At 46.4% G+C, this 24,812-nt stretch overlaps 1 protein-coding gene across 1 annotated transcript in view; it reads left to right on the top strand.

Moving 5' to 3' along the window:
• Positions 1-24,812, top strand: part of LOC132824885 (tetraspanin-9-like) — a 193,191-nt gene that overhangs the window by 17,175 nt on the left and 151,204 nt on the right. Inside the window, exon 3 of the mRNA XM_060839717.1 lies at positions 17,548-17,603. The gene's annotated coding sequence lies outside the window, so the exon portion shown is untranslated. The remainder of the gene's footprint in view (positions 1-17,547; positions 17,604-24,812) is intronic.

The following is a 24,812-nucleotide window of genomic DNA, read 5'->3' as shown; positions in this document are numbered from 1 at the left end:
CCCGTATCCATGATCATATGGAATTGTATAATTTCCTTCACAGCAGCCAACTGAATTATTTGATCCACCTCCTCCCTTAGATTGTATAGTGCTTCCTCTGTACCACTTCTGATGGTTCAGCACTCCCTCAGTACTGACCCTCCAACAGTGCGCACTCCCTCAGTACTGACCCTCCAACAGTGCGGCACTCCCTCAGTACTGACCCTCCAACAGTGCGCACTCCCTCAGTACTGACCCTCTGACAGTGTGGCACTCCCTCAGCACTGACCCTCCAACAGTGCGCACTCCCTCAGTACTGACCCTCCAACAGTGCGGCACTCCCTCAGTACTGACCCTCTGACAGTGTGGCACTCCCTCAGCACTGACCCTCTGACAGTGTGGCACTCCCTCAATACTGACATTTTGACAGTGCGGCACTCCCTCAGTACTGACCCTCTGACAGTGCGGCACTCCCTCAGCACTGACCCTCTGACAGTGCGGCGCTCCCTCAGTACCGGCCCTCTGACAGTGTGGTACTCCCTCAGTACTGACCCTCTGAAAGTGTGGCACTCCCTCTGTACTGACCCTCCAACAGTGCAGCACTCCCTCAGTACTGACCCTCTGACAGTGCAGCACTCCCTCAGTACTGATCCTCCGACAGTGTGGCACTCCCTCAGTACTGACCCTCCAACAGTGCAGCACTTCCTCAATACTGACCCTCTGACAGTATGGCACTCCCTCAGTACTGACCCTCCGACAGTGCGGCGCTCCCTCAGTACTGACCCTCTGACAATGCAGCGCTCCCTCAGTACTGACCCTCCGACAGTGCGGCACTCCCTCAAAACCGACCCTCTGACAGTGTGGCACTCCCTCAGTACTGACCCTCCAACTGTGCGACGTTCCCTCAGTACTGAGCCTCTGACAGTGCGGTATGTCCTCAGTACTGACCCTCTGACAGTGCGACACTCCCTCAGTACTGACCTCTGACATTGCGGCACTCCCTCAGTACTGACCCTCTGACAGTGTGGTATGTCCTCAGTACTGACCCTCTGACAGTGCCGCACTCCCTCAGTACTGACCCTCTGACTGTGTGGCCCTCCCTCAGTACTGAACCTCCAACAGTGTGGCCCTCCTGCAATACTGACCCCCCAACAGTGCGGTGCTCCCTCAGTATTGAACCTCTGACAGTGCGGCACTCCCTCAGTACTGACCCCCTGATAGTGTGGCACTCCCTCAATACTGACCCTCCAACAGTGCGGCGCTCCCTCAGTACTGACCCTCCAACAGTGTGACCCTCCCTCAATACTGACCCTCCAACAATGCGGCGCTCCCTCAGTACTGACCCTCTGACAGTGCGGCATTCCCTCAACACTGACCCTCTGACAGTGCGGCACTCCCTCAATACTGACCCTACAACAGTGCGGTGCTCCCTCAGTACTGACCTTCTGACAGTGCGGTGCTCCCTCAGTACTGACCCACCAACAGTGTGGCCCTACCTCAATACTGACCCTCCAAAAGTGCAGCGCTCCCTCAGTACTGACCCTCTGACAGTGCGGCACTCCCTCAGTACTGACCTTCCAACAGTGTGGCCCTCCCTCAGTACTGACCTTCCAACAGTGTGGCCCTCCCTCAGTACTGACCCTCTGACAGTGCGGTGCTCCCTCAGTCCTGACCCTCCAGCTGTATGGCTGAGTATAAGGTATAGAAGCAGAAAGAGGCCATTCAGCCTATTGAAGCTGCTCTGGTAACTCAATTCCATTTTCATGTCTTTTTGCCACAGTGTTCCCTTAGTGATTAAAAATCTGCCTTTTCACATCTTGAATATACATAATGATGCGGTCACAACACACTACTGAGGTAAAGAATTCCACAGATTCACTACTTTCTGACAGAAGAAATTCTTCCCCATCTCTGCCTTAAATTTATTCTGTTTGGGTGTATTTTGCTTTGTATTTCATTGCAATACTCTGAGTTGTTGAAACACGTTTGGTGTCTGTGAGTGTATCTGAATCCTTAATCGTTTAACTATCAGTTTGCGTCAGTGCCGCGAGTTGTTTATCTGGATGTATGTTTCTTGTTACTATTGTGTAAGGTAAATCGTGCGACTGTATTAAATGGTAACGCTATCACCTATACATCAGGGAATGGAACAAAAAAATCTACAATGACATTCCCAGAGTGGAACGAAGAGAGAACTGTATGGTTTGAGGGTCAGGATAGAAGGAGCAGTGCAGTAGTGAAAGAATGCCACACCGCAGGTGGTGTTAGTACTGCTGGAACACCGTGCTGTTGGAGGGTCAGATGCTGCACTAAGTGTTGCACAGTCGAGGGTCAGTGCTGAGGAAACACTGCATTGTCGGAGGGTCAGTGCTGAGGGAGTGCTTCACTGTCAGAGGATCAGTAATGAGGGAGTGCTGCAGTGTCAGAGGGTCAGTGCCCAGGGAGTGCCAGACTGTGGGAGGGTGAGTGCTGAAGGAGTGCTACACTGTTGGAGGATAATGCTGAGGGATACTGCACTGTCAGAGTTCAGTATTACATAATGCTGCACTGTCAGAGGGTCAGTGCTGAGGGAGTGCCTCCTGTCGTAGGGGCAGTACTGAGGAAGTGCTGGACTGTCGGAGGGTCAGTACTGAGGGAATGCTACACTGTAAGAGGATCAGTACTGAGGGAGCACCGCACTGTCGGAGGGTCAGTACTGAGGGAGCATTCTACTGTTGAAGGGTCAGTACTGAGGGAGTGCCACACTGTTGGAGGGTCAGTGCTGAGGGAGTGCTGCACTGCCAGAGGGTCAGTACAGAAGGAGCGCTGCATTGATGTAGGGTCAGTATTGGGAGAGCACCGCTCTGTCGGAGTCAGTACTGACGGTGCACCACACTGTCGGAGGGTCAGTACTAAGGGAGCAGCGCACTGCCAGAGGGGCTGTACTATGGGAATGCTGCACCATTGTTGGGTGGATGTCAAGATTTTGATGGCAATGTTTTGGGGAGCAGTGTAGCATTTCTTGATGCCTTAATAAGTATCTTTCACTCCATTAACATTTTATAAATGAACCTGTCTGGTCACTTTTGTCAATGCTTTCTATGGGATCTTTGTAGCCCCAGACTTGTACTTCAGTAACAGCTGCACATGAAAGGTACTTTGTTAGTTGTGAAGTACTTGCATTACCCTGTAAACATGAAATGTGCTACATAAATGCAAAGCTTTAATCAGCATAAAGTCAAGGTGACTGGTTAGAATCTTTGGAGTGTGAACATTGCGGTGGAGCTACTGGTTATCTGCTGATGACTCCTAGCATTTCCTGACAACAAATACATATTCCACTGGTTAGCATGAGGCAAACCTTCACAGCCAAACAGCCCAGTTTATACTGCAGGAGGAGATACTAGGGTTTGGCATCGATGGAAACTGCACGATTAGGGAGGCTGGTTTGGGTCTTTAAGTGACATTTTATTTTGCTGATCTCTCTTTCAAACTCGCAAAGTTTGATTTCCTGCAACAATATTAGCATTTTCATTCCCCAGGCACTGTTAAATAGAACTGGACTTCACAGCAAATCAGTGGCTGGAGGAATGGTATGTTTCAGCTGAAGTTACTTCTCTCTAAAACAAAATTCAACCTTCTGTCAGACTGAATTATATTCTTTGCCATAGGTGAACAGAGATCAGGTTTTTGCTGCTATGTTATTCATGGATTAATGTCTCAAGGGTTTTGAACTGTGGACTCCCTTGTACTTTCAAATGCGTGTTATCCAAGGGTTCCAATGAGTCCAGGATGGATAGGAAACTATTAGGTGGAGAAACTCAGCAGGTCTGGCGGCATCTGTGGAGAGAAAACATGGACAGCATTTTGGGTCCAGTGAAGGAGGAGTTCTGAGGAAGGGTCACTGGACATGAAATGTTAACTCTGCTTTCTATCTTCTGTGATGCTGCCAGACCTGCTGAGTTTCTCAAGCAATTTCTTTATTTGTTTCAGATTTTCAGCATCTGCAGTTCTGTGGTTTTATTGTAGATGGGAAACCAAGAGGAGAAGGAAAGGTCTGTAATGGGATAGAGACAGGTTAAATGAGTGGGCAGAAGGGAGTGTAATGTGGAAAAATGTACAATTAGCCCATCTTGGTAGGAGTAATAGGAAGAGAGTGTATAAATTAAATGGAGATTGCAGAATTGAGGTTGGGCGATCTAGGTGCCCTGCTTATAATCACATAAGGTTAGTAAGTCGGTAAAGTAAGCTATTCAGAAGGTAACTGGAATGTTGCCATTTGTTGCAAGGGAATGGAATATAAAAATAGGGATGTTGTACTGCAGCTGTACAGGGGTGAGACCACACCTGGAGCACGCTGTATAATTTTGCATCTTTTTCAAACAAGATCAACAAACAGCTCAGAGAAGGTTCACCCACCTTATATATAGGATGAATAGCTTAACTTATGAAGAAAAGTTGAACTGGTTCAGCCTATACCTTTTAAGTTTAAAAGACTGAGAGGTGATCTCATTGAAAAATGTAAGATCTTTAGGGAACAAACACAGAATGCTGGAGAAATTCAGCGGGTCTGGCAGCATCTGCAGAGAGAGAAACAGAGTTAACATTCTGAGTTCAGTTTGACCTCTCCAGAAGTTGACTTTTCTGAGTTAACTTCCAGATTAGGACAAAGTTGTGTCTTGGTGAGATTTTACAGGGGTCATTTAGCTCAGTTGGATAGACCAGCTGGTTTGCAATGTTACATAGCACCAATGGCATGGATTCAATTCCTGTATTGGCAGTGGTTACTGTGAACAGCTCTCTTTCTTCTCCTGAGGTCTGGTGACCCTCTGGTTAAACCATCGTCAGTTTTGTTCCCCTCTCTATAATGTGAAAGCAGCCTAATCACCCAGTAGGACAATGCTGATGTTGCCTTTATTCTGAGCACAGCCTCAGTGAAGTTACGTTGAACTCTACTCCTTGCCCCATACAGCAGGGTTTCCAGCTCCTCTAGAATTTGCTTCAGATAATTCATTTAGTTCATACGCTTCACTGAGTTTTGAAGTCTGTCTTGTATCTTAGTTTTGTCCCTTTTAGAAAGTTGAGGAAATTTGCAGGAAGCTGCACTAGTCTGATTATCTCCAAAACAGGTTTTCTATAAATGAATCACATTCGTAAATTTTGTGAGTTGATGCTGCATCCTTATCAAACGAGAACACAAAACTATGTGATGTCATTAAACCAGGAGAGGGAAATAAGAACTGTGTTGTTAAAGCATTCACAGCAGGAGGGCAGTTTTCGTGTTCTTTAGACAAACATATGGAGGCTAGAGAATAAATTGAATGAATTACTGGATCGAATTCAACCTTGTAAGGTACAATATGAATAACCATTACAGTGACATGGTGACAAAGTGGTCAGGGCTGGGAACTAAATATCCCAGGTTATCCCAGACTACAGGAAAGGCAGGGCAAATGTTACTAGAGGATCAATAACTTTTGTGATTGTAATAACTCTACAGAGCTGGTATCCTGTCACCAAATCACCCTTAACTTACACATGGAGACTCCTTGACACTGATCCAGTTTCCTCCGAGTCATCTCTCAGAGTGAACAGAACTTCTGACACTCCTGTTTATATCTGTCAGCCAGGGCTCCCTGATAGGGAATGTTAACCTGGTCTAATCAGGGAATTTATATTCTACGAGGTCCACTTGGCTGACCTCGTTACAATCAACACATTCCTCCTCCTCTGAGTCTGAAGATAGAGGCCGATCCCTTTGCTCATAGCACCCTTTGGGGCATTTTAACACTGGGTCAGTTTTCTCTGGCTCTGCATCAGTTACAGGGGACAGTGCGTAACAGGCACGAGCTTGCCCCTTGCACCCGGCGTGTCTCGAGAGAAATTCTTTCTCTTCTTCCAGCGGCAAAGGCATTGATGTGGCGAGATCTGCCGGGTCCATCTCAGATTCAGAGAGTCTGTTCAACACTTGATGGAGAGGCAGAATCAATGAGTTCCAACAGCCTTTCGGCTGTTCTGAGGAATAAGGCACGTTTTGCTCCTGCACCGTTTGTGAGTTTGCTGCCTTTATATGGTTCATGTTCAGGATCGTCACACCTGCCCGGCTTTTATAAGTCACTGATCCTGACCTCGTGTTGACCACGCCACTTACCATGCAGGGCCATTCCCAGGGTTCCAGCACCAAACATCATCCTCTGAAGTAAACTGTTTCTCTTGCTTGACGGAGTCTGGCATCCAACATTGGTGTTCCTGATGTACCCCCCCGACCCCAGGTCTGGGAAGATCAGATTTAACCTGGTGCAGAGTCTTCTCCCCAGTAGCAACTCTGCTGGAGCTACCCCTGTACTTGTATGAGGAGTAATCCTAAAATCAAATAGGAACCGGGACAGTTTGGTATTGAGTGAAGTGTAGGCTGTTCCTTTGAGCCTGCCTTCAAAGTTTGACTGCTCTTGCTGCCAGACCATTGGATGTTGGGTGGAATAGAGCTGTCCTTACATATTGAATCCCATTTGGCTTGAGGGAATGCTCGTAAACATGGCCCGTTATCTGTGCCCATCACTTCCAGGGGTCTGTGTATTGCAAAACATGTGTACAGTCTTTCTACGATCGTCTCATGGTTGACAAATGAACTCTCTGCACATCCAGCCACAATTGAGTGGGCATCCACAATGACCAGAAACATTGAACCCATGAAAGGACCTCATAGCCAAAGTGTAACTGAGTCCAGGGTTTACCCGGCCATTCCCATGAATGTGGGGGAGTGGCAGGTGGTTATTTTTGTCCTTGTTGGCACTCTGGGCACTGCCCCACCAACACAGCTATGCCTGCATCCAATCCTGGCCACATAACTTCACAACAAAACTTGCGCCCACACCTCCTCCCTTACCTCTCTCCAAGGCCCCAAGGGATCCTTCCATATCCGCCACAAATTCACCTGCACCTCCACACACATCATCTATTGCATCCGCTGCACCCGATGTGGCCTCCTCTATATTGGGGAGGCCAGGCCGCCTACTTGCGGAACGCTTCAGGGAACACCTCTGGGACGCCCGGACCAACCAACCCAACCACCCCGTGGCTCAACACTTTAACTCTCCCTCCCACTTCACCAAGGACATGCAGGTCCTTGGACTCCTCCATCACCAGAACATAACAACACGACGGTTGGAGGAAAAGCGCCTCATCTTCCGCCTGGGAACCCTCCAACCACAAGGGATGAACTCAGATTTCTCCAGTTTCCTCAATTCCCCTCCCCCCACCTTGTCTCAGTCGATTCTCTCGAACTCAGCACCGCCCTCCTAACCTGCAATCTCCTTCCTGACCTCTCCGCCCCCACCCCACTCCGGCCTATGACCCTCACCTTGACCTCCTTCCACCTATCACATCTCCATCGCCCCTCCCCCAAGTCCCTCCTCCCTACCTTTTATCTTAGCCTGCCTGGCACCCTCTCCTCATTCCTGATGAAGGGCTTTTGCCCGAAACGTCGAATTTCCTGTTCCTTGGATGCTGCCTGACCTGCTGCGCTTTAACCAGCAACACATTTTCAGCATATAACTTCACGCCAACATCTTCATTTTGAAAACCTGGATAATTCTGGTAGAGTTCAGTCAGTATTTCGTGGTAACTTTACTCGGGACAATCACTCGTGTTCCCCGTAATAATATTCCGTCCTCTGCTATGACCTGGGTCTCTCCAGGTCCAAAAAGGTTCCAGTTCTGGTTGTCACGGCCCTTTGGTTTCCCCCATAACCACCCGCTGTTTCTGTTTGCCAGGACCGGATCTTTCTGCATTCAAAGTCTGGAATTGTCAGCTGTAATTGGAAGTGTGCCCCAAAAATTTAAAACCATTGTAGTGAGAGGCAGCTCAATGCATCCCCATTTGCTACTTTACCTCTCAGATGGTGTTCCAACGTGTACTCACATACACTTAGTGTTAGAGCCCACTGCTGAATTCAGTCTGAAGCTATGGGCAGAACTGTCTTGTCCTCCTTAAGGAGACCGAGCAGGGGGTTTGTGGTCCGTTATTATTACAAATTTACATCCGCAAAGGTGCTGGTGAAACTTTCTAACTCCAAATATGATCACCAATCTTCCTTCTCTATCTGGGTGTATTAACGCTCAACATTAGCTAAAGTCCTGATTGCATATGCTATTGGGCATTCCTGTCCACTGAGCTACCTATGAGCTAATAGTAGTTCAATGCCGTACGGGGTGGCATCACATGTCAATACCGGATCTTGCTGGTGTAGCCAACACCTTCGAGGATGATCGCTGTTTCTCCACTTCCCTAAAAAGGTCCCTGAAAGCTATGGGTTAGGCTATGTGACCGTTTCCAAGGCTGACCCTTTTTTCAGGAGTTGATGTAAGGGTGCCAGGATGGAGGTACTTTCTGTAATAATGAACTTTCTGTAATAATTCAGTGGCCCAAGAAAAGACCTCAGCTTTGGTGCAGACCTGGAGCCAGGACACCTTTGATCCCCCTCACGTTATCTTCCAACGGGAGTACCCCAGTCCTGTTCACCTCTGTAGCCCAGGTAGGTCAATTGGGGTGACTGGAATACACATATTCCACTTCCAAGGTGCACTTCCACCTGGGAGAAATGTCTAAGGAATATGTCCAAGTTCTCTAATTGCTCCTTATTGGTCTTCCCTGTTATTAGCACGTCATCTAGATAAATGGTGAACCAGGGTAGACCTTGCAAAATGACCCCATTGTCTGCTGAAAAATGGCACAGGCTGATGACAGCCCAAATTGCAACCTTGTATATTGGTACAAGCCATTATGGGTATTAACTGTAGCATACCTCTGAGAATCCTCATCTAATGGCAATTGCAAGTACACATGACTCATGTTCAGCTTTGTGAAGAACAGCCACCTCCCTCACCAGTTTTGCGTATAGGTCCTCTATGTGAGGGATGATGTATTTATCCAGCTGTAAGAAATAGTTTGCTATTTGTTTAAAATCCTCACAAAGACAAACCCACCCTCACGCTTCGCAATCAGCACGACTGATGCTGCCCATTCCACAATTGGATTGTTTTGATGATTCCTTCGCTTTCCAGCCTTCTGACTTCTGTCCATATTTTTGCCTTTAAGACAAATGGCAGAGGCCGGGCCTTGCAGAATCACGGAACTGCTTCCTGGTCAGCATGCAAGGAAGCCTTGGCTCCTTTGATAGTCCATAGACCTTCTTGAAAAACATGCGGTATTTAATTAGGACCTCACTCAGGGAGCTATTTTCTAATAGAAAAATATTAAGCCAATCAAGGTGAATCTAACTCAACCAACTTTCCCCCATCAAACTTGGGCCTGAGCCTTTTACTACAGTTTGTGGTAACTGAGCCAGCTGCTTCTCCTCAATTGTACTCTTACTCTGGAAAGGTTTCCCAGTATAGGTTCTAGCCAGGACCTTACGCAAACTTAAGGGTTGGAGTCGAGAGTGAATTCTGTTAAAGGCTGGTTATGCAATCACTGAAATGGTCGCAGCAATATCAACCTCCGTCAAAGGTTTAACTGTTGAACCAGATGTTTATTTTGTATCCGATTTGGATATTGCGAAACAAAACCAGATGTAGGTGGACTTCCCAAGGTGTGCATTTCCTAGATACCAGCGTTTTGAGATCTCTCACTCAGTTCAGGTCCAGTAGGACTCTTTTGCTATCTTGAGTTTGCATACCAGCAGCAACAATAATGACTTGCCGGCCCTGATTCTGAGGAAAATTTTAACCTTTTAGCCGAGGTTTGGTTCTGTTTTGAGGTTTTGCTGTGGGCTGACCTAGAGCTCCTCTGCTCCGGATATGTCCTGAGTGAGGCTCTGCAATTGTCTTCACTCAAGTGTTGTTCCCCAAGCTCAGTCAGACTGATGAGGGTGTCCACTTCCATCAGAAAATCCTGCAATTCTTATGCTCTATTTGCTACATTTTCTAATGATCAAACAGGCAGGACAACTGGCTTTAAGTCCAGTTGGGATTCAGCTCGTAGGCGCTTCTGCATTGTTACATCCTTGGTCCCACTCTTATTGCCACTGAAGAAACTCTACAGAGGTTGCTATACTGTCCCCAAGTCACTCTTTATTTACACCTGGCAATTCCTTGGCTATGGTCCAGCTTCCTCACAGCCAGCTCTGAGTGTTTGAATATCTGAGACTCCTATTTATGTATATCTGTCAGCCAGGGCTCCCTGATTGGACCAGGTTAACAGCCCCAATCAGGGAACTCATATTCTATGAGTTCCTGACGAAGTGCTTATGCTCGAAACATCGATGACATTCCTGATGAAAATCTTATGCTCGAAACATTGCCTCTCCTGCCCCTCGGATGCTGCCTGGCTGGCTGTGCTTTTCCAGCATCACACGTTTTGACTCATGTTCTATGAGGTCCAACTGGCTGACTTCATTACAATCACTGCCTTGACTATGAATGGAATTACCTCAATGATGAGAGGATACAATATAAAGTAAGATTATTCAGCCCTGGTAATTTATCCACCTTCAAGGAGGTCAGTCCCTTCTTATTATATTTACTTTGGTTAAAATTTCACATTCCTCCTCTCACAGTGTACATTGTCTCTCTCCTTGGTGAAGCAGAGACAAAATGCTCATTTGGAACCCATCCACCTCTTCTGCATCGACACACAAGTTACCTCATACATCTGTGATAGGCCCAACCTTTTCCTTCATTATCCCTTTTGCTCTAAATGTTGCAATAATAATTACTTGGAGTTTCCCTAAATTTACAGCCAACACTCTTTTCATATCCTCTCTTTATTGGTCCAATTTCCTCTCATTTCGCTTCCATTTAATCTGTATTCCTCTAATCCTCCCAAAGTGTTATGATTTTTGAGCTTGTCAAGCACTAATCTTTAAGTTTTTCCTTTCCCATGTGATTCCAGATAGCCAGGGATCCCGAGATCTGGCAGTGCCATCCTTTCTGTTTGTGGGTACTTGTCTAGAACATGCCCATAGAATTTTCCCTTTGACTCACACAGATTTGCCAGTGACTTTCCTTTCAAGTAGTCTACAGTCTACTTTTGCCAGATCAGCTTTGTAAGGTTTGCCTTCCCCCCAGCGTAGAACGTTTACTGTCGTTGTATCACTGTGTCCTTCCATCATGATGGTCAACGTAACCACATTATGATCGACTGTTGAGTACAATGTGAATGGGGTAGGGATGGTGGGAAAGCGTATTAGTTAGTAGGATGGCAACACAAGTGGCTCCTCCCAGTAATGGGAGGCAGCTGCGGCTGCAGCAGAGATGGATTGTCCCAGTGAATGCTACGTTTGTGGGAGTGGGGGAGGGGGGAGGTGGCAATAGCAGATGTAGTCCGTTACAGAGACCCCACCAATGACCAGCAGCGAACAGAGGAGTAGCAGAGAGTAACAAGAAGAGAGAAAGATTAATGCTATTGCAGTAAAATCTGCCATTACAATCAGTGTAAGATGGTGTCTAGGTGTGGTATTTTGCACATGACAAAACATTTCACTGTGTTTTTATGTATGTGTGACAATAATTCTAATTGATCCCTTTATTCAGAAATGGTTTAAACAATGGGATAGAAAGCCAACATCTAAATCTGACAATTACGCAAGGATTGGCAGCCAAGTGTCGATGAAAGTATAAAATTACAAAGAGATATTGACAGCGTTCTGATCAGACTCTAGGCTCTCCAATTCATTGAGGTTCCAGACCGGATACCCAAACCGTTCACTTCTTGGGGCTAGGAGGACTGAAATGTCTCTTCCTCTTTATTCACAAATCCTCAGATTGCAGCAACTAGCTTAGTTTGAAAAGTATTCCTTCCTTTGTGGATACTTTTCTCCCAGATCCGAATGAATTTATGTTTTAAAAGGAAATTAATTAACAAGCCTTTCTTGAATTAACAAAGGGGGTGAGTGAGCTCACTACATACAGGAAGAAATATTAACACCATATGCATACACAGACTAGAAATAGGAGGTGATTATAAACAGGTGAGAGTTAAAATAAACAGATATACAGGTCAGTCTCTGAATAGCTTGTGAAAAACATATGGTTGGACCTGGCAAATATTGCAACTGGGAGCTTCGACCGTGGTGGTTGAACAATTAGTTTCATAGTTCCCAGATTTGCACGTAAGTTAAGATTCTGAGGCTTTTTGATAAAATTTTTCCAGTGATTGTTTCCAGAATTAAGGATAAATGAGAATGCTGTTATCCCATTTCCCTTTTGTCTGGATTTAAATCTTAGAAAGGAAATATTGCCCTTAAGGGTGAAGTATAGGTTTGTTGGAATGACATTGGATTCCAAGAGTTAAGTATGAGTGGGACATTGAACAAATTGGGTTGTTTTCCCTGGAATTTAGAAGTGTGGGTTTTCCTCATGGCAATAGACAAGGTAAATAGAGAGAAATGATTTCAGGAGTTGCTAGGGGATGGTGATGTAGGATTAGGAGCAGATACTGAAAGTTAGAGTTAGATCTTTCAGGAGTGACATTAGGAAACATGCCTTCAGACAAAGGCGGGGTAAGAGTTTGGAACTCTCTGAAAATAGTGATTGATGCTCCATCATTTAACTTTAATGATAAGGTTGTAACAATTTTGTGATCTTGTTGCTTTCTCCATCTTAGTTGCTCAGTTATTTTGCAAATAGTGACCATCTCAGCATGGTTCAGACGCACTTTGCTGGATTTGTAGGTGTTGGGAATGCATATTCCTTTTCAAGGACTTTGTGAAAAACAGGAACTGTTTGGGCACTTTCTGAATTGAAAAGGATTTTTACCATACAGTTTCTGGGGAATTGGTGTCAACACTTCAAACCTGTTGTTAAGGGACCTCAAGCGAACTTAAGTGGCACAGTGGTTAATGCTGGTACCTCGCAGCACCAGGGAGCCAGGTTCAATTCCAGCCTCAGGTGTCTGACTTTGTATGTTCTCCTCATGTCTATGTGGGTGTGTCCTGGTGCTCTGATTTCCTCCCACAGACGTATAGATTAGGTGAATAAGCCATGCTAAATTGTCCAGAGATGTACAGGCTAAGTGGGTTTGTTATATTAGTGAGGGTTGGGATGCTCTTTGGAAGGTTAGTGTAGACTTGATGGGCTGAATGGCCTCCATTTGCACTGTCGGGATGCTAAGTTAAAGGCTTTTAGGAGCTGGTGTTTATGATCTTTAGTCACTGAAATGCCTAGCTTTGAAAGGCCTATGAAGGCTTCTGTCTAAGGTTGGCGTATTCTGGACTTAATCTTATGAATTCCCAAGACACTGTTTTAAGAATAAGTTTTGTGTTATAACCAATGAATTACTTTGTGTTCCTTAGAGATGTTAGATGAGATTACTTACAGTGTGGAAACAGGCCCTTGGGCCCAACAAGTCCACACTGACCTGCCAAAGCGCAACCCACCCATGCCCCTACATTTACCCCTTACCTAACACTATGGGCAATTTAGCATGGCCAATTCACCTGACATCTTTGGACCGTGGGAGGAAACCGGAGCACCCAGAACAAACCCACGCAGACACGGGGAGAACGTGCAAATTCCACACAGTCAGTCGCCTGAGTCAGGAATTGAACCCAGGTTTCAGGCGCTGTGAGGCAGCAATGCTAACCACTGTGCCACCATGTTGCCCACCATATCTGGTGAAAGTCTCTTTTATTCTGGAGAGTATAAGGCAAAGGGAATTGAATGGCCACGTTAGTGATTGAACCAACACATGGATATGATTGATGGGACTGGTGGAGTGATGGGACATGATTGCTGGCACATTCTGCTTGTCAGATTCGTAATGTGTTGGAACAGTATGGATCCAGGGATCAGAGCGACTGAAATTGAGCAAGGCTGTGGGTGTTTGTGAACATTAATTGATATTGTGGTTGTCTAATGCTGGTGAAGAAAAAGAAAAATCTGAACAACGTAGCAATTTTCAATTTTACAAAGCCGAGTCAGCGGAAGCAGCTGCCAATAGAACTCTCCGGAATTTGTTTTTGTCTAACCCTTTCATGTAGGATGTGGTGCTCGTGGCAAGGCTTCTTCTGATTTACCCTTACACTGAAGTCGTGTCAGTCTGCAGTCGTGTCAGTCTGCAGTCACATATTGACCAGACTAGGTAAGGACGGCAGATTTCCCCAGCGATATTACTGAACAATTTTCCCTCTGAGCTGAGTGGATACTACATATCCACCTTGGCTGCTGAAATCGTTAGTGAGTCACGTTGTCATGGTCACCATCACTAAGGCTAGTGTTAAATTTCCAGTGTTTCGATGACAGAATTTAAAAATCCAGCAGTAGTGGGACTTGAACCCACAGCCTCTGGGACTGCTAGACCACTCACATTACCTTTACACCAGCTTCTCCCCTAAGTGACTGTGTAGAGTCATTTCAGTTTATTGTTGACATTTCTGTGAACATAATATCCTTCCTGTAACAGGGCAAACAGAGTTACACATAATACTACAGAAGATGCCTCACCAACATCCTGATAACCTTAACATGACGTCCCAACTGCTATACTGAGTGGTCTGAGCTATAAAAGCAAGCATTCCAAAACCACCTTAACCACCCTGTCTACCTGCGACACAACTTTCAACGAATTATGTTCCTGAACCCCTAGGTCTCTGTGTACTGCAAAGCTGCCCACAAATCAGCTGTAGCAAATACACAGCGAATACTTCAATATATTTTAAAAGGATGGGTGTAAATGTTGTGTGTTGTGCTGTTTCAATACTGCAGTTCATGGTTGCAGATTTATCACAGACTAACCTGTTATGATCCTCCGTTGTGATTTACACAACTCCTTTCTGCACCCACTGGAGGGTGGGCTCAGCAATGCATCTGTGGGAGGAAGCAGGACACAGCTTGGTCAATGTGCTGGCCATAAGAGGACTAGGAGATGACATTCAACAGAGCACGACTTACCACAGATCAGTTATTGACCTTCCATTAGGTGGACAAGGTCAAAGGCACATGACACCAGGTTATAGTCCAACAGGTTTATTTGAAATCACAAGCTTTCGGAGCGCTGCCCCTTTGTCAAGTGAACTATAGCCTGGTGTTGAGTAACTTCTGACTTTGTTCACCCCAGTCCAATGCCGGCAGCTCCACATCATGGCTTTAATCAGGTGGAGCTGAAAAATGTGTTGCTGGAAAAGCGCAGCAGGTCAGGCAGCATCCAAGGAGCAGGAGAATCGATGTTTCGGGCATAAGCCCTTCATCAGGAATGAGGAGGGTGTGCCAAGCAGGCCAAGATAAAAGGTAGGGAGGAGGGACTTGGGGGAGGGGCATTGGGAATGTGATAGGTGGAAGGAGGTTAAGGTGAGGGTGATAGGCCGGAGTGGGGGTGGGGGGGGCGCAGAGGTCTGGAAGAAGATTGCAGGTTAGGAAGGCGGTGCTGAGTCCGAGGGTTGGGACTGAGATAAGGTGGGGGGAGGGAAAATGAGGAAGCTGGAGAAATCTGCATTCATCCCTTGTGTTTAGAGGGCTCCTAGGCGGAAGATGAGGTGCTCTTCCTCCAGGCATCGTGTTGCCATGGTCTGGCAATGGAGGAGGCCAAGGACCTGCATGACCTTGGTGGAGTGGGAGGGGGAGTTAAAGTGTTCAGCCACGGGGCAGTTGGGTTGGTTGGTGCAGGTGTCCAGAGGTGTTCCCTGAAACGTTCCGCAACTAGGCGGCCTGTCTCCCCAATATAGAGGAGGCCACATCGAGTGCAGCGGATGCAGTAAATGATGTGTGTGGAGGTGCAGGTGAATTTCTGATGGACATGGAAGGATCCCTTGGAGCCTTGGGGGGAAGTGAGGGGGGAGGTGTGGGCGCAAGTTTTGCATTTCTTGTGGTTGCAGGGGAAGGTGCCAGTGAATGGAGGTTGGGTTGGTGGGGGGTGTGGACCTGACGAGGGAATCGCAGAGGGAGTGCTCTTTCTGGAACGCTGATAGGGGAGGGGAGGGAAATATATCCCTGGTGGTAGGGTCTGTTTGGAGATGGCGGAAATGACAAAGGATGATACGATGTATCTGGAGGTTGGTGGGGTGGTAGGTGAGGACCAGTGAGATTCTGTCCTGGTGGTGATTGGAGGGATGGGCTTCAAGGGCGGAGGAGCGGGAAGTGGAGGAGATGCGGTGGAGAGCATCGTCAATCACGTCTGGAGGGGAAATTGCGGTCTTTGAAGAAGGAGGCCATTTGGGTTGTTCAGTATTGGAATTGGTCCTCCTGGGAGCAGATGCGGCGGAGGTGAAGGAATTGGGACTATGGGATGGTGATTTTACAGGGGGCAGGGTGGGAGGAGGTGTAATCTAGGTAGCTGTGGGAGTTGGTCGGTTTTTAGTAAATGTCCGTGTTAAGTTGGTCGCCCGAGATAGAAATGGAGAGGTCTAGGAAGGGGAGGGAGGAGTCTGAGACGGTCCAGGTAAATTTGAGGTCGGGGTGGAAGGTGTTAGTAAAGTAGATGAATTGTTCACCCTCCTCATGGGAGCACGAGGTAGCACCGATACAGTCATCGATGTAGTGGAGGAAAAGGTGGGGGGTGGTGCCAGTGTGGCTGCGGAATCAGGTGGGCCTTGCTGGGGATAGAGTAAATACATACATCACTGGGAACAAAGTTGCATTTAATTTCAGTTTTTTAAGAAAAGATACCCACTGTTGCAGGTTCAGTTTAGCTCAGTTGGCTGGATGGTTGGTTTGCAGAGCAGTGTGGGTTCAGTTCCCCTCACCAGTTTGAGGTTACCATGAAGGACTCTCCTACTCAACCTGTTCCCCTACCTGAGGTCTGGTGGCCCTCAGGTTAAATCACCATCAATTGCTTCTGTCTAATGAGAGAGCAGCCCCTATGGTCTGGCAAGACTGCGGTGACACAGCAACCCACTGTCTCTGAGTCCCTTGTTACTGTGTGGGGTTTGATGGAGGGCTTTTGGTGAATTTGCAACCTGCTGGCTTATTTTTGTACTGTCTGGACAGTGATGGGTTCTGTGGAGGAAGTGAGGACTGCAGATGCTGGAGATCAGAGTCAAAACATATGGTGTTGGAAAAGCCCAGGCAGCATCCGAGGAGCAAGAGAGTTGATGCTTCGAGCACAAGCTCTTCATCAGGCATTTCTGAACCTCGAGCCATCGACTCTCCTGCTCCTGGGATGCTGCCTGACAGGCTGTGTGTTTCCAGCACCACACTTTTTGTCAGTGACAGGTACTGTACCTGCTGGCTTTTATAACACTAGACATACAGATTGATGGTTTGCATCACTGAACACTGGGCAATTTCTGCTCTTCCCAGCTATGCATCCATTTGCCCTCCACTCTTCAAACCTGTTTTCTCGGTGTTTCAAGCGCGCAGTGTGTCGAATGTTTCTGAAGTGTAACCCCTGCTCCTGCGGATCACTGTACAAGAATTGATAAAAACACATGGCGCACGATATCTGAGGCCATTTGACATTCTATTGCAGAGTCTGGGAATAGAAAATTAAAGGAGAGACTAAGTGCTGACATAAAAGTTTGCAAAGCTTCAATTTTAGATGAAAGGAGCCTACACAAGTATGCCATCTATTTTAGTACTTTAATTGCGAACCTCTGATGTTCTATTAATATTAAAATGTTTAAATCAAATTTACTGAGCAGTCCTTCATTTATTTCAGAAACCGAGCTGGTCGTAACAAGTCTGTGTGCATGTTTCAAAATCGACTTTGACCTGGTAAGAATTTACATGATTGGATTTTGGTTTTAATGTCCGGGACATAAACTGCTGTGACAATCAATTTTTTGCATCCTCGGGAGGTTTCAGTTCTCCCACTGTTGTGCATCTGTTACATTTGGCTCAAACCAAACTCCGTCAAAAATTAAGTCATGTTTTTGCGATCGAAGATCGGCTTTATTTTTCGGATTGTCATATTAGCATTGGTAGCTGTAGAGAGAGTGCAGATGAGGTTTACCAGGATGCTGCCTGGACTGGAGGGCAGGTCTTATGAAGAAAGGTTGAGGGAACTAAGGCTTTTCACTTTAGAGTGAAAAAGGATGAGAGGTGACTTGATAGAGGTGTACAAAATGATGGGAGGCATAGATAGAGTGAATAGTCAGAGGCTTTTTCCCAGGGTGGAAATGGCTATCATGAGGGGACATAATTTTAAGATGATTTGAGGAAGTTTTGGGGAGATCTCAGAGGTAGGTTCTTTACTCAAGAGTGGTGGGTGCGTGGAATGCAATGCCAGTGGTGGCAGTAGAGTCAGATACATTGGGGACATTTAAGTAACTCTTGGAGAGGCACATGGATGATAGTACAATGAAGAGTATGTCAGTTAGTTTGATCTTACAATTATATAAAAGGTTGTCACAACATCAAGGGCCGAAGGGCCTGTACTGTTCTATGTTCTGTTTAATAACTGCCTTTGCATAAACACCCCATTCTCCAGTACATTGATGAGAGTCAAAGAAGAACTTCAACTTCGAATCTTTTGCAGGAAACTGGGATTAGTGTGGGAACTAGTATATTTTTGACGGTATAGACATGCTGCGCTGTACTGTATGATTCTAACTTAATGTTAGCAGTAGCTGTGTGGAAGAGGTAATGGATATCAGTACACCATAACAGGTGAGAGTGTAAATATTTAGCATGGCTGCGTGGGGTGTTCTTTCCAGATTTTTAGTTAAATCATATGCTTTCTTTCTACAGAAAGAACTTAGATGAATTTCTGTTTGTATTGCACAGAAAGGAAGTGTTTATATCTCCTATCCCATCATGAGATATTAAATATCCGTTTATATACCTCCCATTATTTTGATAAGTGTAACATACAAGATCCTGAGAGTAATTGACAAATTGGACATTGAAAGGATATTTCCACTGGTGGGAGAGATGGGAATGTGGAGATGCAATGGAAAAATAAGACTCTTCCATTGAAGGCAGAGGTGAAGAGAAATGTTTTCTGAATGTTGAGTATCTGTGGAACTCTCTTCCCCAGAGAGCAGTGGAGGCAGGGTCCTTGAATATTTAATATTATGTAGATCTATACATCCTCAGTTTTGAGGAGAGGTTACCAGAGGTTAACTTAGATTTCTCTCCTCAAATGCTGCCAGACCTGCTGAGAGCAATTTCTACTTTTGTAGCTGTTTGGGGTCTTGACTAACAAAGGTGTTGAAGGTTGTGAGGAGTAAAAGTGTTGAGGTTACAAACAGATCAGCTGTGATCTGATCGAGTAGTGGAGCAGGCTTGAGGATCTTATGAAGGAGTTAGATATAGTCCTTGGGGCTAAAGGGATTGCAGAAGATGGGCATTGATCTCAAGAAGGTGCAAAATGGAGAAACTTAACAATTTTGGGTCATCAGTCGCCCAAAAAATAAACAACTTTAGCTGTAGAGGTTAAGGTCTGAAGTTGCCAGACGGCAGTAATCTTTCATATTGAAAGATGATGGATTGCTCCTGGAGCATCTCTGGAGCAATGCAAGAGTTTGAAGATGGCAAGGTCAGAGTGAAGGCATGGTGGAGAACTTAACAACAAGCCTCTGGAAGTCTGCGACTGTGGGTGTGGATTGAGCAGAGGTCTTCTCCAATCTCAGTCTTCATTTGGTGGTCTCCCCATTGTAGCTGACTACATCGTGACCAGTAAAGGCCTGATACTAATTACAGTGAAGTACAAATAAATGGCTGTTTCAGTTGCTAGGAGTGTCTGGGGCCTTGGACAGTGAGAAATAAAGAGGTAAAGGGGAAGCATTTGCAATTTGTGTTAACGTGGAGTGATTCCATGCGATAAAAGGAATGGGAGGGGCATTGTGGTACTTGTGTCTTCGGTTGTGTGTGTTTTCGGCAATGGAGCAGTGTGTGGTTGCTGTGTGATAACCCTGTTTGTGGTGAAGCAGTGATTACGTGCACTTGTCTCAGTTTAATGTAATCTGTTAACTGCTCAAAATGCAGTCCCCCTTGGCCTTGGGGAAATCAAATGTGCTTGGGTTTAGATTTTAGCCCCCCCCCCCCCCCACCGAGCTTCCAGGAGCTTGTGTTATTAATGCCTTGTCCCATTTCCACTCTCTAATTTCAGCCTCATATCTAGATCCAAGGTAAAGGAACAGCAGCCCACCTTTCACATTGTCACTTTTCAGCCATCTGAACTCAACGCTGAATTTAACAATTTCAGACTTTAACCACTCCCCATTATTTGAGTTGCAACTTTTCTCTTGATTTTCACATTAACCTGCTCCCAATCCATGTTTTCCTTCTTTAATTCTCCTATTAACATCTTGTTTTGCTTTCTGTCATTGTGTCACCTGATCTCCTGTGAGTTCCACCCAATAGATCATTTATCTCCCTCCTTTTTGTGTGTTTTCTCTGCGCATCTCCCCCCCCCCCCCCCCCCTCCCCCCGATGTTCCTGGGCTTGCTTGAAACTGGTCACATCTTTAACTTTTTCCAAGTACTGAAGAAGTGTCACTAACCTGTAAAATTAACTCTGCTTCCCTCTCCTGTTGCCTGACCTGTTGAGTTTTTCCATCATTTTCTGTTTTTAGACTGATCTGTGAGGTTCTTCTTATGAAAAGTCCAGCAATATAGGAAACCATACCTTGTGGTGCGATGAATTCACATTTCTGCCTCTCAATGTGAAGCTCTAGAGATACACTCCAGGGCTCAAAGTAGCATGCACAACACAGGCTAATGGGTTGGGTAATCTTGTATTAGATTCCTTACAGTGTGGAAACCAGCCCAACAAGTCCACACCAATGCTCCGAAGAGCAACCCACCCCGACCCATTCCCTATATTTAGCCCTGACTAATGCACCTAACAAACTACGAGCAATTTAGCAAGACCAATTCACCTGACCTGCACATCTTTGGATTGTGGGAGGAAACTGGAGCACACCCACACAGACATGGGGAGAATATGCAAACTCCACACAAACAGTCGCTCGAGGCTGGGATCGAACCTGGGTCCCTAGCCCTGTGAGGCAACAGTGCTAACCACTGAGCCACTGTGCCGCCCCTATTTATTTACTTTAGATTACTTTGAATACAAAACCCTCAACTTTTGAATCCTTCCAAAACCCATCAGATGGCAACAGCTGCAGAGACTCCAGATCACACATCCGATGGATAGAAATCGGAACCTCTTGCCGTCACTATTCGTAAGTCCAGATGGCGATGTGCCTGGAAAAGCAACTTGGTCTCTCTGAATGATCGGGCAAATCTACAGATACAGTTCCAATGTGTCTGTTCCTGACTCCCGCATTTTCTCCTATTCTCAAACTATCTCTGGCCATTTCTTTGCAGCATTTGAGGGCTAATCACTACCTTCTGCTGCCACTTCCTTCCCGGCTGTTTCTCATTTTATTCATGTGGGGAAAAGAAAATGGGGAAAGTCCTGTCTCTGGTGTTCCCCTTCCTGTTGCTTCAAAGGATGTTTGTCTCTTCATTTTTTGAGTCATCTGCTTGCACTGTGCTGGCTCCCTCATCCACTGCCAAAGCCCAGACTGATCGCTGACCACAGATTTAACCATTCCTAACGTTCAGTCAAACGCTGTTCACAAAGTTAATGCTGATGGCAGTGATTGTTTGGATATGAGCTTGCCTGAGGGACAATAAAACCAGACTGAACCGTTGCGCTTCAGAATAAAGGAAGATGGACAGTGACGTTCTGCAGGTTCAACGCAGCCAAGTGCAATTCTGCTCTCCCTCCTATTGGAAGGATGTTGTGAAACTTGGAAGGGTTCAAAAAGGATTTACAAGGATGTTGCTAGGGTTGGAGAATTTGAGATATAGGGAGAGGCTGAATAGGCTGGGGCTGTTTTCCTGTAGCGTTGGAGGCTGAGGGGTGACCGTATAAAGGTTTATAAAATCATGAGGGACATGGATAGGGTAAATAGGCAAAGTCTTTTCCCTAGGGTGGAGGAGTCCAAAACTAGAGGGCATAGGTTTAGGGTGAGAGGGGAAAGATATAAAAGGGACCTAAGGGGCAACTCTTTCATGCAGAGGGTGGTGTGTTTATGGAATGAGCTGCTAGAGGAAGTCGGGGAAGCTGGTACAATTACAGCATGTGGATGGGTACATGAATAGGAAGGGTTTAAAAGGATATGGGCCAAGTGCTGGCAGATGGGACTAGATTAGGTTAGGAAACCTAGTCGGCAGGAACAAGTTGGACCGAAGGGTCTGTTTCCGTGCTGTACATGTCTATGACTCTAAGTGAGACAGGATTCATTTTGGTAGGAAGAATATTGAGAGATAAGGTAGAGTGTACAGTTCTAAAGAGAGTGGCGAGACCTAGATGGATGTGTGCATCAGTAACTGAAGGTAACAGAACAAGCTGAGAGAGCAATCGAGAAAAGATGCCGCATTCGTGGCTTTATTTCCAAGGTCACAGATTGCAGGGGCATTTTTATAAGACACCAATTCAATTCCAATTGAAGCACTGCATCTAATTTTGGGTACCACATTTTCAAAGAATTGGACTCTGGTCAAACTGTCTTGTTTAAATTTAAACAAAGCTTGGCAGTTAGTTGCCAGTTATGGGGCAGCATGATGACTCAGTGTTTTTCACAGCTGCCTTACAGCGTCAGGGACCCACACTCGGCTACTGTGCAGTGTTTGCACATTCTCCCCCCGTCTGCGTGGGTTTCCTCCGGGTGCTCCAGTTGCCTCCCACAGGCCAAAGATGTGCAAGTTGGGTGGATTGGCCATGCTACATTTTGCGATTGTGTCCAGGTATGTGTAGGTTAGGTGGATTGGCCATGGGAAATGCAGGTTTATGGGTAGGGGGTTGGATCAGGGTGAGATGCTCTTCAGAGGGTCTGCGCAGACTTGATGGGTCAAATGGCCTGCTTTCACTCTGTAGGGATTCTATGAGACACCATCAAATGGTGCATTCTCCATGGCAATGTCTCTGCCAATCATAGTCCACCTACCAACTGATTAACACATTTATGCAGAATGAAAAAGTTGTCCCGCTTTTCATTGGTATTTTACTTCTTGCAACTTTGACCTGATGAGTGAAGGATCGAAAGCTTCAACAACATTTTTTTTTCAGCAAGTTGTGCCATAGCAAATGACTATCTATTGTCAGCTTCCCTCAGGATGATTGAATCATGGCTTAAACATTTAAATAAGGATTGATTCCACATTCGAATTAAGTATACCTGATGCCTTATCTTCAAGGCAAGTGCATGGACTACAGAGAGGAATGTTCTGTCTTTAGTGTGGGCCCTCATTAACGGCTGTGTCGAGAATGTGGTGTTGGAAAAGCACAGCAGGTCAAGCGGCATCCGAAGAGCAGGAGAATCAACCTTTTGGGCATAGCTCTTCATCAGGAGTGTGCCCTCATTCCTGATGAAGGGCTTATGCCCGATTCTCCTGCTGCTCGGATGCTGCCTGACCTGCTGTCCTTTTCCTGCACCACACTGTCAACTCTGATCTCCAGCATCTGCAGTCCTCACTTTCTCCTTCATGTGCCATGGAGCTGCATGGAGTGTACTGACCGACGGACACTTGTCCCTCTCTGCAAGTTAACAAAACTGAGACAGAGGGCAAAGTGCTATCAGAGACAGTTGAAGATGAGGCCCTGAACATTTGTGAAATGATGATGAAGATGCTGCAGCCACCTTGTTATGTTCTTATTTGTCTAGGGTTTAGACGTATACTCGGTGTACATCGTGTTTGCTGGACCTTCTTTGTGCGGAGACAGTGTGGCCTTGTGGGCCTGTTGAGACTGGCTAATTGGTACAAATTCATGTTCAGTGCATCAGGAGTTGATTTCTTCAATGCTTAGGACCCAAGCGACAAGCATTACACCCATCTCTGTCAGTACATGGTGGGTGGGGGATATTGCAGTGGAAGAATGTCCACAACTCTCTGACTGTACAGCAAACCTTCTCCAGCCCTCATAATCAAGGCAACACCTTATTGCCCCCGTAACAGCTGTCCCATTCCTCAACAGCAGCCCTGTGCCCTCCCAGAACTTGTATCTGTAACCAATGTTTGACCTTCACACTTGGCCTCTCTAATGTAGGGCACTGCTACCTCACAGCGCCAGGGACCCGGGTTTGATTCCCAATTTGGGTGACTGTCTGTGTGGAGTTTGCACGTTCTCCCTGTGTCTGCGTGGGTTTCCTCAGGGGGTTCTGGTTTCCTCCCACAATCCAAAGATGTGTAGGTTAGGGTGGTTTGATCAGGCTAAATTGCCCGTAGTGTTAGGTGTACTAGTCAGGGGTAAACATACGGTAGGGGAATGGGTCTGGGTGGGTTGGTTTGGACTTGTTGGGCCAAATGGCCTGTTTCCGTACTGTAGGTAATCTAATCTAATCCAATCTCCTCGGCTGCGATTGACCATTTTCACAATGGCACAGGAGGACAATGCTTCAGGCCACTCACTCCAGTTATCAGCAGTGTCCCTCGCAAACAGCGAGGGCTGGGAAAATCTCAGCAGGTCTGGCAGCATCTATGGAGAGAAATCAGAGCTAATTTAGATTAGACTTACAGTGTGGAAACAGGCCCTTCGGCCCAACAAGTCCACACCAACCCACCGAAGCGCGACCCACCCATACCCCTACATTTACCCCTTACCTAACACTACGGGCAATTTAGCATGGCCAATTCACCTGGCCCGCACATCTTTGGACTGTGGGAGGAAACCTGAGCAAACCCACGCAGAGACAGGGAGAACGTGCAAACTCCACACAGTCTGTCGCCTGAGTCGGGAATTGAACTCGGGTCTCAGGCGCTGTGAGGCAGCAGTGCTAACCACTGTGCCACCGAGCTTTCTTCATTCCCTCGTAGAGCTGCTGTTCATTTTTGGGATGTCGGCCGACTCCCTCCACCGAGACATCAGGGATCAGTGGTTGCCAGGGTCTCCCCATGTGATGTGTTTGACAAAGCTGCTGTTCCTCCCCAGTGTCTCCCCAGCTTCTCTGAAGCACGGGATTGCACAAGT

This window comes from Hemiscyllium ocellatum, chromosome 19 (genome assembly GCF_020745735.1).
Source record: "Hemiscyllium ocellatum isolate sHemOce1 chromosome 19, sHemOce1.pat.X.cur, whole genome shotgun sequence".
Taxonomy (NCBI): Eukaryota; Metazoa; Chordata; class Chondrichthyes; order Orectolobiformes; family Hemiscylliidae; genus Hemiscyllium; species Hemiscyllium ocellatum.
Note: the sequence above shows the minus strand (reverse complement) of the source record. Positions and strands in the feature narration are given on the sequence as shown.